The sequence below is a fragment of the Mus caroli genome, unplaced genomic scaffold (assembly GCF_978045245.1).
Source record: "Mus caroli unplaced genomic scaffold, Mus_caroli_1 scaffold_4, whole genome shotgun sequence".
Taxonomy (NCBI): Eukaryota; Metazoa; Chordata; class Mammalia; order Rodentia; family Muridae; genus Mus; species Mus caroli.
Genome location: NW_028227259.1, coordinates 130449750 through 130462495, shown reverse-complemented (window position 1 = coordinate 130462495; position 12746 = coordinate 130449750).

Genomic DNA, 12746 nt, shown 5'->3' with positions numbered 1-12746 from the left:
TTATTCTTCATTTAAGGTGTGTGAAATGTCAGGCTGCAGGCTCCAGCTCTATTCACAGTACAAATTTCTTATGATTTATTGGCTCTCCTTAGCCCTTGTGAACACCATCCATCACTGGGAAGCCCAGAGCTCTAGACTTCCATTCGATTTGGGAATTGTGCCACTGCGAACGTACCAAGTCTATTTTAGAATCTGGTAACTAACAATGCTGCCACCTCTACAGCAGCCCGTGGCTGAAACAGGAAAAAAAATCTATTTCTGGGTTGTGTTGTGCCAAAAAAAAAATGGCTTTTTTTTTTGTATGTGTTTACGGCAGCAGGTTTTGGAACAGCATTGGAAAGAGGTTTTCCAATTGGCCAGGGCATTCATCAACAGCTGCTGTTGCATGAGAGGGTAGTCGCAGAACCTTCGAAGTGTAGAGCTTGACTCCTCATGACTCTTGGATCTTGGGTTCTGATGACTGCCTTCTGCCTTCTCCACTGACCTAATACAGAAAGTAGAGGCAGGTGGAGAAAGCGTATTAGATTTATATACTTTACTCCAGAAATGGCAGGCATCTCTTCTTTGGTCAGAACTGGTGTAGCTGAGCATGAACCTGGAAATTACAGAACACAAGACATGTGTGACGTGCAAAAGATGAGCTTGTTCTTGTTTACATGTTCCTGGATAGTGGAGGAGTTAACTCAGTACATCCCAGTGGATCTTGGAGTTGACACCATATCTGGGGGATGCCCTTGTGTATTCCCAGTTCTTTCATAGAACCTAGAGCCTTGGAAAATAAATTTTCTCACACCTATTTTTATAGCTTGACTAGGAAAGTATCTCCTACAAGCTTGAGAGCTGAAACACTCAGCCCTCACCTGATGACCTTCTTTTGGAAAATACTGGAAACTATAGGAGGCATGATCTTTGTGGAAGAAGTAGACCACAGAAGGGACATCTCTGAAGGTTAATTTTGGTTCCCAGTTCCTTCCTCCCTACCTGTCCACTCTCTCTTCCTACCTTTTCCCTGTCTTTATCTATATATCCATATATCTATGTATTTATGTATCATCTATCTATGTATATATGTATCTATGTGTATATGTATCTATCTGTGTATTTGTGTATCTATGTATATATGTATCTATCTAACTGTGTATCTGTGTATTTATATATCTATGTATCTATCTGTACATCTATGTATATATGTATCTGTGTATCTAACATCTATTTATATTCTATTTATCTGTCTAATCTACCTAACATCTCTCTATCTATTTAATCGGTCTATGTATATATCTATCTTCTATCTAATCTATCTGCCTAATCTGTCTGACTGTCTATATATCTAATCTACCTATGTATTTATCTATTTTATCTATCTAATCTATCTATCTAATCCATATCTATCTATGTATTTTCTATCTACCTACCTACCTACCTACACTTCTATGTCTCTATCTGCATGCTGTCTATCATGAAGCAAGCACACTATATTCTACCATATGCTTTTACTGCTATAATGTTATGCCTCATTATTACAGACCTCAAGTTCATAGAAACCGGGATTATGGACTAAACCAAACCCTCTGAGACCATGAGCTGAAATAAATCTTCGCTACCATGAGTTGACTGTGTCTGGTGTTTCACCACAGCCGCACAAAGCCCAACTAATACATCATCCAGCAGCCTTCAGCTTTGACAGAGATTCTGTTAGAGTCTGTTCATTTTTTCAGGAAGAGTGAAAGAGGAAAGAGCTAAGTGAAGAAACCAGGTCAGACAGAGCTGTGGGAATCAGCTTTACCCTCTCTCATCTTGCTTTAGGCCTGTTACCTGGATCTTCTCTCTAATAAGCTTTTAATGACTGTTCCACCTGGTGTGCTTACAAGTCATGCTGTCTACACCTTATTTTCCCTGTAAGCAAATCAATTAAGCTCCATGCCTCCTTGCCCTCACCTTGTCTCTGTCTTACCCTGACAACTTCCGTTTCATTAGCACTCCTGGAAAGGGCTCACCTCAATTTGTTTCTCCAGATGTTTTGGCCATCTTGTGTCGGAATAAGATAAATTCTGTTTAGGATGCTGGGAAGTCACACAATATGAAATCTTATTTGGGATACTGATGGCTCCTTCCCTGGACAGCTGAAGTTGCTGCTGAACTTCAGAGATGTAGTAGGTTTATGAGAACTGTGCTAGCAGGGCTGGTTTCCTCACAACTACTGAGGATCTGAGATGCATTAAAGAGACTCACAGACCCACCTTGGTGACTGTTGTACCAATAGGCGGTGTCCTGGTTTCAGTGAAGGTTTCCAAACTGTAAGTGCCTGTTCTAGAACAAGGGTGAATGAGTTAACACATGCATGACTACACTTATGATGTGAAAGAAAGAAAAGGTATTATTTGGTTTTTTTTCCATATGTGTGTTAGCAGGGGTTTCACCCTGTGCACTTTATTTTCATTTCATGGGTATTGGTGTTTGGCCTGTGTACATATCTATGCATCATATTGGTGCCTGGTATCCAGGCAGGAGAAAAGAGGGTTCAGATAACCTGCATCTGGATTTACAGATGGTTATGAACCACCCATGTAAGTACTGGGAATCAAATGTGGGATCTTTGCAAGAGCAGTCAGTACTCTTAACTGCTGAGACATCTCCAGCTCCAGTAGTTGTCTTGTCGATTGCTGTTAAAACGATACTTGAAGTTGTAGAGACTCAAGGTCTGTGTAGCTACTTCCTTCAAATTTAGGTGGAATGCCACTTTAAGACCTCCCATGCCCTTCACTGTAATTTTTTTTTTACCCCCCAAGTCCCTATTGTTAGCCAACTTGGCCTCCAGGGTCACCTGATGCTAGAAAATACAAAGGAAGACATACTTTTTGTCTCCAAAAATATCTCATAAATTAATAAATTGATGGTTCCTATATAAAAGAATACAGGGAGGCAAAAGCCAACCCACCCACAGTCCAACTCTTTCAAGGTCCACAAAGTAGGGAGCAGTAAGAGAACAATTCAAGAAAAGGCTTAGCAAAAAGGCCATGCTTCAGGGGAGCCTCGAAACGACCGCATCAAAGGATGGAGAATGCTCACCTAGGTGAGCATTCCTAGAAGCACATCTTCAGCTTTAGTTTTGATGAAGGAAGATGCTGCAGAGCAACTGGCCTATGCTCAGGACAGTGTGAAATGTGGGCACAGAGAGTAAAGAAAGCAACTGCATCGATACTAGTCCACAACAGAGCATCCACAGCAAGCATGGTGAGAGCCTGCCATCTTATATGCTTACTGTATAATTCCCACAACCAGAAAATTAGGAATTCTAAGGCTTGGGTGAGAGCAGCGTCTACAAGGCGTTTGTCTTATACATGTAAGGACCTGAATTTAATCTACATTTTAGAAAAGAAAAAAATAAGCAAAGCATGGTGGCGCATGTTTATAATCCAAATGTCAGGGAAGTGGAGACCGGATACCACTGTGTCTCTAGGCAGCCAGCTTAGCCTAATCAGTGGGCTCCAGGCCCTAAGGAGAGACCTTGTCTCAATGCAACATGGTGGATGTTACCTGCATTTGAAAAATAATGCCCAAGTGTGTGTGGGGGGGGGGTACACATACACCTGCACACAAGCTGAGCTTAGTGGCTAATATTTGTTTAAAGAAGATATGAATTTGGGGAGATGTGTAGGGGGAGATACAGGGGAAATGGAAGGAGAAACGGGAAGTGTCTTCATACTTCATATATACACTAATGGAATTCTCAAAGAATACTTTTTTTTTTAATGGGAAAGAATCAGCAGAACATGGCCCTGTTGGACATCAGTGGGAGGAGTGGCCCTTGGTCTGGTGGGGGTTCGATGGCCCAGTGTAGGGGAATGCCAGGGCAGGAAGGAGGGAATGGGTATGTGGGTGAGGGTACACCCTCATAGAGGCAGGGGGAGGAGGGATGGGATAGGGAGTTTCCAGAGGGGAGACCTGGAAAGGGGATAACAGTTGAAGAGTAAATAAAGAAAATATCCAAATTTAAAAAAAAAAAAACAGAAATAAAGCAAACAAACAAACAAAAACCTGTCGAGTGTTCTTCTCAAACTGAAACAGGCACAATTATATATGTGGCAATGTGGCAATTTGATAAGCATGTCCTTAAATGGAGCCATTTAAAATCCAAGTGCCTTGGCAGTAGTAAGTGTGTAGCAGCAGACTATGTGTCTGTCATGTGTGGGTGGCACAGATGCACAGACCCTGCAATTCACGACTCCCAAATCAGGCCTACTGAGGCCACTTGATAAGGTTGATGGCTGAGCCTATGATTAGGTTTGTAACAGGCCCCAAGATCTTAGTAGACCTCCATATCTTAGCACAATGGACTCCATGGTTGAAGTCCATTCAGGTCACAAAACCCAGCACACAGACAGCACCACCTGCCATAGAAGAAAACAAAAACCTAATCCATCAAAGTCCATAGTCCTGGGAAAGACTGAAATGTACTCACCTTGCTTTCGAGTTTCTGTAGTTCTGCTTCTGGCTAACTGTTCTTGTTAAGTGAAGTGTGTCAAACCAGGACATGACTTTTGTGATTAAAAGCTCACCCTGAGAAAGGCTTGGTGCTACACTCAGATCCCAAAAGCCTAGTGTAGTATCTGGCTGGCTAATAAAGACTTTCTATTGCCTTAAAGCCATGCTTGAATAGACTCCTTTGGTGACTACCCCACCATAGGTTTTATTAATATATATAAAATTTATTTATTTTATTTTTACTTGTGTGTGTACTATGTGGTTGTGTGCACATGCATGTGCAGGTGCCCACAGAAGCTAGAGGCATTGACTCTCCTGAAGTTGCAGGTGGTGTGAGATACCCAGAGTGCTGGGAACGACACTCGGGTCTTCTGCAGGAGCAGCAAATGTTCTTGACTGCTCAGACTTCTCCTAAGAAATGGGCTGGGTTATGAAATAAATGATAACATTCACTCAAGTACTCCTGCTGTGAGCAAAACACTCACTAAGTCAGAAAGCTGCTGGGCAGTGTTTTGTAACTTCAGCTCCTCCGGGGTGGGGATTGACTGTGGGATATGAGACAAGTGTTACAGTAATCAATTAGTTTCTACCCCACCTTAGATCATTTAGTTCCCAAATAAATAAATGACACAAAATCTTTATATTTATAATAAGCCTTAAAGCTGGACAGATTTTAACCCTCTATGCTATTTTGTCTTCTTCTCTGCCAACAATCCTGAGATATCACTTGCCATGCTCCACAGGGACCACTCTTACTCCAACTGGCCAGCCCTCATGGCCATGTGCTCACGATCCACCCACCCCATGGTGCATTCTTCCTTCTTCCTCTCTCTCCCTACAACCTCCTCACTAGATCCTCAAGTCCTGCCTTTCTCCCTCCACTGCCCAATCACAGGCTCTCAATCATAGTCTTTTATTGACCAGTTAAACTGGGGAGCAAGGTTTATACAGCATCACTTAATGTACACAAAGATCTGGTTGTCAGGCAACCAGAGCTTGAGAACAAGTATTTACCATTAGAATACAAGCAGCATCAGACCAGCCTGCTGCAACTAAGCCAAGCAGACTCTAAAGTAATATGAGCTAACCGGAGAGAGACGGAGTCCTCCCATCAGACTGAGTCACAGCTAAAAGCCAGCAGATATGCAAACTCAGACCAACATTGAAAAAAAAAATCCCTGCAGACCCATTTTCTAGTTTATGGCCATCTGTTTTTGAAAAACCACATTTTGCTTTCACCTTCACATAATAACATGAGCTATTGTCTCTTTGGAATACTAAAATGATCATTACTTAAAGCAATAAAAGCTAAGAATGTAGTTCAAGTGGTAGAGGTTTTGCCTAGGTGTACAAGGCCCTGGGTTCCTGTCCCAGTACCCTGTAAATGGGGAGTGGTTGTGCAAACCCGTAATCTCAGTGCTAGGGAGGTAGATGCAGGAGGATGAAAAGTTTAAGGCACTCAGAGGCTACATACCAGTTTGATGCAGCTTAAGATACATGAGATCCTGTATGGAAAACAAACAATCGAATGAAAGTAAAAACAGAAGTAAAGATTAAATACTTGTGTTCCGTCATCAAGAGGTAAGATGAGCTGTATTTAGGTGACTTTTCTAAAACATACACAGTGTGGTGTGTGAGTTTCCCACCTTGGTCATAATGATTCCTTTGAACTCTAAGTAATTCTAACTTCAAATAACACTTCCCAGATGCAGAGATGTGACATTGCAATCCAAATATACCATGCAGAAGCAATGAGTCAGAGGTTTCTCTTACACAGGTTGTCAGGGATGCTTTATACACTTGCTCTCAGACCATCTGGTGTGCTGAGCTCAGCCACATCCCAGTGGAAATGGTACCCCACCTGTGGCTCGCAGTGATGCTGTGTGTCTCTGACAGTTTTACAAGCAGCTTTGGAACCTTCCTATGCCAACATGTATCTCCTATGTATGACGGCTCCACTGAGATCCACGGGGCATTAGCCTGTGCCTCCTCCAGCTGCTTCCAACCTGGGCATCATAGTGCCATTTTGTAAATGGTTAGTAGTAGCCTCACAGATGGCTGTGGGCAGTGGCCTCATGCTGGCTAGGTAGGCTGGAGTCTAGGTCACTGTTTAGATGCTCACCAACTGAAAAATTAAGAACAACTATTTCCATGACAAGGAAAATAGATCTATTGAGGTTTTTAATTTTGTTTAGAAAATGGTTCCCCCACCCCCCTCTCTCACTGCATAATGCATTGACAGCCTTCTCACTTGATTAAGTTGCTAGCTTTTCCTAATATTTTTATTTTTTATTTTTTTAATATTTTATTTTATTTTCAATTATGTGTTTGTTTGTGTGTGTGTGTGTGTGTGTGTGTGTGTATGTGTGATGTGCATGCAGTTTCTACAGAGGCCTGAAGAAGGCATTGGATACCCACCCCCTTGGAGCTGGAGTTACAGATGATTGTGAGCAGCTCAACGTGACTTAGGTTCTCACAAACAGAGTAAGTGTCCTTGACCACCAAGCTACCTCTCCAGCCCCTCTATTTTCATTTATAATGATAGTGGTTAAATATGCCAGTGTATGAATATTTTTTAAAATTGACTTTCTTTGTAGTAGAAACATTGCGAACGTAGTACGTGTTGGCAAAGTATAAGTCCATACACTAAATTTGTATACATTTCTTCTTCATGACATGATGGAGCAGACTTTTCTTTATGGAAAAGGAAAAATAGAGACAAAACTTAGACTCTCAATAGAGAATACCATCAGTACAGAGACCAGAAACTACCAGAGGATAGAAGACTTGGTGATAATATGAAATGTAAAAACTGCAAAATCAACTATGTCTGTGTGTGTTATATATGTGAGTGTGTTTGTATATGTGTATATGTATGTGTCATGTGTATATATGAGCATGGGCCGTGTGTGTGTGTGTTCTGTAGTTTTTCCTGTATGCATTCACACTAGCCTCAATTAGCATTTGTATGTTGTTAAGGCAACAGTGTGATAGAATGAACCTTGGGTGAGGTCCATGGCCACTGCAGTCGTCCCCCCCATACCCTCCTGAGTAACACCATATTGTACACCAGGATTTCCCCCAGGGTTGATGGTAGAGCCACAAATGACACACTACCATCACTGCCCTTGCTGCCACCACAGCAACCACTCTTATTTACCTGAGAGCATCTGCCAAGGGTTTTCCCAAGTCTCCAAGGAAGAACAGTGCTAAATTTGTGTCCCTTGCAACTTGGAAAACTTAGCTGCTTCCTTCCTTCAGGCTCTGCATATGAGACACAGCTAATGCAGGTGACTACATATTCTTGAATATACCCCCAATCTTTTGTAAACAGCTAAACTTCAGACCCTGGACTTGACAACAGTTTGGATTTTTTTCTCAACTGGAAATACCTACCACCAATAATTTCAGTGAGCAATATCTATAGAATTCATACTGACAAAATGAACATTTTCCTGGGAGAAATTGTGTTTTTCCAAGTCGCACAGAAGGGAACACATATGTATAAGATCCGCATTGTGTATATGTGTAAAAAATAAGAAAATGTGAATACACAGATGTCTGGTATTTGTATATTCATTCATTCCACAAATATTTACTGTGCATGTCAGTTTGCTTCTCCTGCGGAGCAGGCTCCACTGCCTGCAAAGTGGCTTTACATAGAACAAGTTGCCTTCCCACAATTCCATGGATTGATTCCCAGCTTCAGCTGAGCCGGCCTCAGGTGTTCACAGTCATCAAATACTCAGTGCCCTCACTAAGTACCTTGCTGTTGGCTCAGGCCCCCTATGGAGATATGAAGGACTGTACTTCTGTGGTTAGTCACCTTTTTGCAGTGGTCATCCTGAGAGGTCCAAGAGCAGGATGTTGGGATGTGATGACTGAAAGAGCAAATATTTTGTGACCTCCCATTTGAATGCCTGTCAAGGCATCTTCAAACCCCACCTGCAGATGCCAGGTGTGAATAGGCTCCCCCTGCCCCCTGTCCCCTCCATGTGCTAGAGACTAGAACTCAGAGATCCTATTTTTAAACTATATCAGTGGGAGCCTTCTCTGCATTCACAGTCAGGTGAACTGATAGCTAACCATGCCCAACACACTCCAGTATGAAAAGTAGGTAACAGGGGACTGACTGAGTAGGCATTCATTCTTGTTGCTTAGGATTTATTTATTTATTTATTTATTTATTTATTTATTTATTTATTTGATGTATGTAAGTACACTGTAGCTGTCTTCAGACACACCAGAAGAGGGCATCAGATCCCATCACAGATGGTTGTGAGCCACCACGTGGTTGCTAAGACTTGAACTCGGGACCTCTGAAAGAGTAGTCAGTGCTCTTAACCACTGGGCCATCTCTCCAGCCCCTGTTGCTTAGGATTCTTAGGTGTTTAATAAACTTTATTATTAGAGCATTTCAAGTCCACGGTGAGATTTACTGGCAGTTGCTGCCTATAGCTCCTCCACTCAGACATAGGTAAATCCTCCTTGTTATTGTCACTGGAGTTTGCATGGGAATCGTCCCTCACAGATAGACTATGGAACACTAATGGTCCTTTGGGTTTGATGGGAGCAGTCAAATGTTGCAGGCTGGTCCCATGCCCACTCCTTCCAATCACACAAGGCATTTTGCAAACACAAATATTATCATCAACTAAAATGATAATAAAATTTGAATTTTATTTCCAGGAGCTGAGAATCTGTATATACACAGATGTGTTTGTGTGTATATTGTATATATTCTTAATATATGTATGTAATGTATATGCATGTATGTGTGTATGTACACAGATGTGTTTTTGTGTAAATGTGTCTACATGCCTGTTTGTGTATATGGTGTATGTATGCATTCATGTGTGCTTACATTATGCATGTGAGTGCATGTGCACGTGTGCACAAGGTCAGAGGTCAATGACAAGTTCTTCTTCAATCACTCTACCAACTTATTTTTTGAGACACCATCTCTCTGAACTTGAAGCTTCCAGCTAGGCTAAACCATGGTGCCACCAGTGAGATCCATTTGTTTCTGCCCTCCATTCGGTACTGCTCTTACAAGCATGCATTGCCATGATCGCTTTTACACATGTGCTGGGGATCTGATCTCATGTGTTCACATCTGCACAGCAAGCACTTTAATCAACGAAGCATATCCCCAGCCACAACTAACAGAAGCATGGGCTATCTGTGAGAGGCCCGTGAGCTTTTGTCAGTCAGTCTTTCTTGAATAAATTTCATTGTAAAGACAACAAAAACCTGTTTTTCTGGAGTTATATTTTGCATGTTATTTGCTTAAAAACAAGTTAAGCATCCTCCTCTTACTTAGAGTGGGGTCTATTTCGAAACACTGCTCCTTCCATATAAATGAAGCACAGATTTCAAGCCAGCCTCAACTCACCCAGAATTGATGCAGGCCACATGCAGTAGTCTGTGCTGCCCCATCTAGCTTCTCTCCACACACCGAATGGCCATGGGGAGGAGGCTGCATCTTCAATTCTTTTCAGTGAGTACCATTCTTCAAAGAGTCAAAATCAAAGTGATGTATTAAAACACAATTAAGCAAAGAGCCCTGGAAGAAACTTATAATTAGCACTGTGTAATAATTCATTACCTGCACAGAACATTTCTGGGTGTGGAAGGAGAATGTTAAGAATGACATCGGACACAAAGCAGCTCAGGGCTATATCTAAGGAGCTGATGAAAGAGGCTTTTCCTCTTGCTTGCAGGTTTCTTCCCCCACAGGAATGGTTCTGTGCCTCTGTAAATGGCACTGCATAGCTCAGGGTGTCATCCCTTATTTTGAAAAGTATTTTTCCAAATTTAGAGAGGCAACGATTAATAATACAGAAAACAAATTGGATTGTGCATTAATAACCCAAAGTAAAAGAATTATGAGCCACATGGAAGCCTGGATTAGCTTGGAGAAAACACATTCTCCACTATATACACATCACACACAGACACACACATACATGCACACACACATGCATGCATACACACAAGAATACACACATGCAAAAAACAGGTACACATGTGTACAGGAAGCTACATATGCACACACATACATGATCATTTACCTGAAAACACACATGTGTACAGGAAAGTCCACACACAGACAGACATTTTTTTGACCACTTGAAAAGGCAGAGCTGAGTCTGAATGAGGGAAGCTGCTCAGACACTCACAGCTTCTCTCTTTATTCCATGGTGTGTCATCTCTCATCATTAACTTCCCCCTTGCCTGCAATTTTGTCATGTGAAAAATGAAGAAAGCTTCTTCAGTAATGGAGCTGAGGAACAGCGAGTCGGTTTCCCTAATTACATCGTGTTTGAGGTGGAGAATGAGCTTCGTGGTAACCAGGCTGATCGTGTCTGAAGAGTGACTGGTCCTCACATAGTCAGTAACTCCTTCCCTGACTCTTGGAGTTCTTCGGCATTTAGGAAGCCACATACCTCCTGGCACCAGCTGATGGGTATGTCTGAGCAATCCTTGCCAACACCTGGAGAACAAGGCTCCAGCCATCCCCACTTCTGTAAAGTGCACAGTCGACACAAGGATGCACTTTGCTCCAGAAACTGTCCTTCCCTTTTTAAGTATCCACTACTTCTTAGTATAACTTCCTTGGAGAAATGTCTAGGTAGGCCCCTGTCCCATTTTAAGGACTGCATTTGTAATCCTGAGTATGCAAGTGTTTCTGGAGGTGTGTATATGCCTGTGAGTGCAGTAACCACTTTGACCAGAGTAGGGTGTCAGGTCTCCTGAAGCTAGAGCCATTCTCTGTGGGTACTTGGAATTAGGTCCTCCATAAAAAACAGTATATGCTCTTAACTACTGAACCATCTCTCCAGCTCCCTGTGGCTCATTTTAACAACTGGATTGGTTGCTTTGCTTATTCAGTTAAAAAATATATACCATATCCTAATGTCAAATCCAACAAGCCAAATGGAAACTGTCATATGTCCCAAGAGTTTTCTTGTATAAAATGTACAGAATAGGTAAATCTAGAAAGAGAGTGCAGACTAGTTGTTGTCAAAGATGAGCAGAGGAAGCAATGAGTCTGGCTTAATGCGTACAACCAGTAGTCATGTCCAAGACACAGGTGGATACTCTTAGGTGACCAGTGGGCTGATAGCAGGTAGAGGACAGGGGAAAGATTTGAGAACTAAAGTGGAATGTCAGAAGAGTTCATCATAGTGGCCTAGAAAGTACAGCTTTAGACATTAAAGTTTTGGACATTAGAGTTTGGTTTTGGAATTTTCCATTCTGAAATTACTCAGTTGCCCGTGCAAAATGACCACGCAAAGAGGAACTGTGATATAGGGAAATGCTGTAACTATTTTAAATTGTCTAGTAGACTTGGTGAGAGTAGGGTTTCGCATTCAGCTCTGGACTGTGGCCATCTTTAAGTGGAGAATGCAGGCTTACCATCCCCAACAGCTGTTCTGAGCAAACAAAATTAGTTCAATCGAGACTTCCCCTTGCATTTTCCCCAACAAAGGTGTGTGACATCTATCAAAAAAAATCATGGGGGGGGGGATGTTCAAAATACAGTTATGCAGTTCCCAAAGAATTAATAACTGTTATTTTTTTTAAAGAATGAAAGAAAAGAGGCACACAGACTGAAAATAATAACAAGAAAAGACTATAAAGATTGCCATCATCAGAGAAGTTTCTTTGTGTAGTATGTGGCAGATAATTACCGAGACCCACAGTTGACCCAAGTGACGACAATAAAGGACTTTCAGAGTGCTCAGCCTTAAGTGGGACATCTATATGTCTCCCCCAAAAGCTCGGGGATCATTGAAATAGAATGGACAGAATGATTGTAAAAGCCAGAAGTCAGGAAAAACTGCTGCAAAACACCATTTTTCTGAATGCGACAGAATTGTTAGGTGCCTACTGTCACCTAAGAGTATCCACCTGTGTATACCTGACTGTCAGCTGTTCTCATTTGGCCAGGCTCATTGCCTCTTCTGTCCATCTTTAATGACCATTAGTCTGCACCCTGTTTCTGGATTTACCGATTCTGAACATTTTATGCAAGTTCATCTCAGAGAAGTGGATGCCTCCATAGTGTCATGCCAGTCAACATCCCAGCATGGACAGGGTGGACAGGGTGGGGGGAGGTTCACAAAGTTCTACTCTCATCTGAGGAGCTATTGGGAGTTGATGGCGGCAAGTAGGAAGGAGAGTCAGTTTCCCTTAAGAGTGTGGCTCTGATGTGTTGCACATCCTCCAGTTGATGGACACGGACACACATACAC